The 3,910-nt window shown below is 40.6% G+C and overlaps 1 pseudogene; it reads right to left on the bottom strand.

The window, feature by feature from the left end:
• Window positions 1-2,547: 2,547 nt before the first annotated feature.
• On the bottom strand, window positions 2,548-2,754 carry LOC142451621 (guanine nucleotide-binding protein G(I)/G(S)/G(O) subunit gamma-5 pseudogene; annotated as a pseudogene).
• Window positions 2,755-3,910: the final 1,156 nt, after the last annotated feature.

Raw genomic sequence — 3,910 nt, 5'->3', positions numbered from 1 at the left:
AAGACTAAATCCTTCCTTATGGATTTCACTTCAATGTAAAGAAAACAAAAATGTTCACAGATGGGTCAAAAAAGTCGTGAGCAATGAAATTGATGAAGATTTCATTTTGGTTTCACAATTATTGCCAATGAAAGCAACAGTGAAGAAATCAAATGACATTTTGAGTTTGGCAAATCTGTTGCAAGTGATCTCTTTAAAGAGATAAAGGAAAAAAAGAGATAAAGAATAAGTGTGTCATTTCAAGAACTGAGGCACAACTGACCCATTAAATTCATATATGTTAAATTTGGACAGTTAGTGAGAAAAACAGGAGAACAGATGCATTTGAATTAGTGTTGGCCAAATATATTGACTATACCATTGTCTTCCAGAAGAATGAGCAAATCTGTTTTGAAAGAAAGACAATGGCAATGCTCATTGGAAGAAAGAGCGGTGAGACTTCGTTTTGCATACTACTGGATAAATTATTATGAATGACTAGTCCTTGCAGCAGTGCATCATAGTCGCTAAAATAGGGGGTCAGTGATCAAGAAATAAATTGACATATTGAATTTGGAAACTGACATATTGAGTTTGACATGGTGTCCAGAACAATGGGTCTACACATTGTAATCGTAGGAATGATTGTGAGCACGGGTCCGGCCTGGCAGTGGTTCTTTCCATTGTACTTAGTGTCCGTATGAGTTGAGCCAACTTAACAACCCCTAACAACAATAACACAGCACTTCCCAGCTCTGCAAAATATTGCTACGTGGTGTAGGCAGAACAGACTTTTCAAAAGCCCTTCCTTGTCTTCTATTGAGTCAGTTACTTCAGTGTGATTAAGGACATGCTAAGACTCTTGGATTCTGTATACATGCTGCCCTTCAATTTCTATGAATTGAGGTCATTCATCAAAGGCAGTGCCGTGTGGGATGTCTTGCTGGAGGATAACCCATTCTATAAATCCATGGATAAAAGTTTTTCCTGAAAGTATTGTGTTCAGAGAATGGAAATCTCTATCTAGACGCTCTATTTCATATATGCACAGAGAGCCACCCCTTCCATGATAGTCACGGCCCAATATCAAAAGCTAGCCATCAGAAAGCTGACTGATTACACCTTGGGAAATGGCATCACAGCAGGAGCTAAGTGTTGGTTTTGTTGCTGACAGACTGGGTACTTAGCAGTTTATGTAGATTGGCCTTGGTGAGTGAAAGCCTTGCTGAGCACATGCATAATCCCCATCTCTATCACCATGACCACCTACCTATTTCTTTAGTACATTAGACAATGATAGGAGTGGCCTGGAAAGAGACTGACTGCTATCCACACAACATATTATACTAACCATAGGGTTACTAAAATTCTCTACTGAGGTCACGCATCTGTGAATGTTTATTTGGATGAGCATATGTTTTGTTTTGTTTTTTGGATGAATACCGACATATCTATTGCCCATATCACTCTGTCATCAATTTTCTAATCATGTCCCTTGCAAGTCCCATCACCCAACCCAACCACCAGCCATGAATCAGGTGAAAGGCAGGTGAGTCGCTCAGTTAATTGCTCACTGGGAGAGTTTCTCTTTACCGCCATCCTCAGGAAGTCTCAGCAATGGGCTTCAGTGCGGTAACTGTCAGCTCTCAAGTGGTGCCTGTGTGTTGCACAGAACCATCTGTAAATAAGTCTGAATTGTTGTTGTTGTTGTTTTTCCTTAGGGAACTCCAATGAAGCCACATACACATGCTGGGTAAAAGTAATGTAGCAAGAGCAGGTATCACAGGCATTTGGGCCATTTGCTTAAGTAATTTACTTGTGTCTTCAGGTCCTGCATAAGTGCAATGTCAAATATACTGCTTTTGGGGGTCATTAGAGTGCTATTGGGCTTGCCCCACTTCATGAGTGTAAGTCCGAAAGCACTCAGGGTATATGCTGTTATTGGCTCATAATTAACTATTCAGTCTATAAAATGAATAAAAGATGAGATATCTTCAGATTATTCAGATAACAATATTATTTGTATGTATATACATTCATTCTAACTCATAAGTGGCCTCTTTGTGTTTTCAGGATGTAAACATTTAGAGAAGAGGATTACTTTATGAAAGAGGATTATTTATCTTTCTCCAATGGAGCAGTTAGTGGGTTCACATTGCTGACTTTTTAGTTAACAGCCCAACACTTTATATTCTGCACACACACACACACACACACACACACACACGAATTTAACTCCAAGGAATTGACTCTTGTAATTGTGGGAGACTAATAAGTAAAAAAAAAAAAATCAGTCAGGCTTGCAAGTCAAATTTTTTTCCCCAAAACATTTGTACTAAGTATTTTATTATATGCAGATGCCAGTGTATATAAAACAACCCTTGCAAAATAGAAATTCATGAAAATTCAGATAGGTAGGTGTCAAGGACTGACAAAAGTAGAAGTGTGTATAGTATGGCACATGTAACCGTGAAGGCAAGCTTTTGTACAAGCTTCAAATTCAGCTCTCCTTGAATAGTCACTGGTTCATGAGCAGTGGCTTAGGAAACCTTTGAAAGATTCATCTTACTAAAAAAATGAACAGACTTTCAGGGGTCTAAATGGATTTATGCTTGAAGATACTCCAGTCAGCAGGAGGCCATGCTGAGCATTCTGCGGACAAAACTGTTTCAAATCTGCAGCTGCCTGGGAAACTTTCACACGGATGAGCCCGGCCTCCAACTGGAGCTGCTGAATCACTTCCTTGATGGTGGCGACTCTTGAGGAGCCAGCCATACATGGCAAGCAGCACGGAGAGGAGATGGTTCTTTCTGGGTCATTTGCTCCGTGGGTGAGTTGTTTGGGCAAGATGGTCACAAGTTTAATTTTATAAATGGTGTCATGAAGAAATTCAAACGTGCAGAAGAAGTTATATAATCTGAAGACAGGGAATTTCTTTTTTTTGTTATTGAGGCCTTCAATCTACAGACAGAGTTACATTATGAAAGTTAATCTTTTCTACATAATGTCAAGTGCTTAAATCACATGTAACTTGATCATAACAACAACAAGACTTATGTTTAAATAACCAGCTTGGCATCATAACCTACCCGAGTAAAGACAAAATGAACCATAATAACATGCAACACACTCCAGTATGAAACTGCAAAAATACTGTCACATTATAAAGAGGAAGCATTATTGGTAATGATGATGTATGGTTCATAGTGATAGATTTTCCAAGTCATTAAGAATCTGATCTTTTCAAATTTGCATGTCCCTTATAACAGGTTTATCAAGGTATTGAAAGAAGTGAACAGATGAGCAATTCTTTTTTTTTTAATCTTTTTATTGGGGCTCATAAGGCTCTTATCACAATCTGTGCATACATCAAATGAGCAAAGCACCCTTATACATTCGTTGCACTCGTCACTCTCATCATTCACCTTCCACTTGGGTTCCTGGAATCAGCTCGGTTTCCCTTTTTTTTTTTCCCCATCCCCCTCCCTCCCCGATCCCACCCCTGGTCCCTTGATAGTTTATAAATAATTATTATATCTTATCTTACACTCCCCGGCGTCTCCCCTCACCCGCCTCCCCCTTGACAATCTCCCAGAGAGGAGGTTACACATAGATCTCCGAGATCGGTTCTCCCTTTCTACATGCCCTTCCCTCCTGGTGTCGCCTCTCCCACCGCTGGTGTTGAAGGGTTCGTCTGTCCTAGATTCCCTGTGCCTCCAGATCCCCACTGCACCGCTGTACATCCTCTGGTACAACCAGGTCCGCAAGGCAAGGTAGGATTGGGGTCATGATGATTGGGAGGGGAGGAAGCGTTCAGGAACTAGAGGAAGGTTTTGAGTTTCATTGTTGTTACACTGAACCCTGTGTGGCCCATCTCCTCCTCACTACCCCTCTGGAAGGGGTGTTCAGCTCTCTACAGGTGGGCATTGGG

This window comes from Tenrec ecaudatus, chromosome 6 (assembly GCF_050624435.1).
Source record: "Tenrec ecaudatus isolate mTenEca1 chromosome 6, mTenEca1.hap1, whole genome shotgun sequence".
Taxonomy (NCBI): domain Eukaryota; kingdom Metazoa; phylum Chordata; class Mammalia; order Afrosoricida; family Tenrecidae; genus Tenrec; species Tenrec ecaudatus.
Note: the sequence above shows the minus strand (reverse complement) of the source record. Positions and strands in the feature narration are given on the sequence as shown.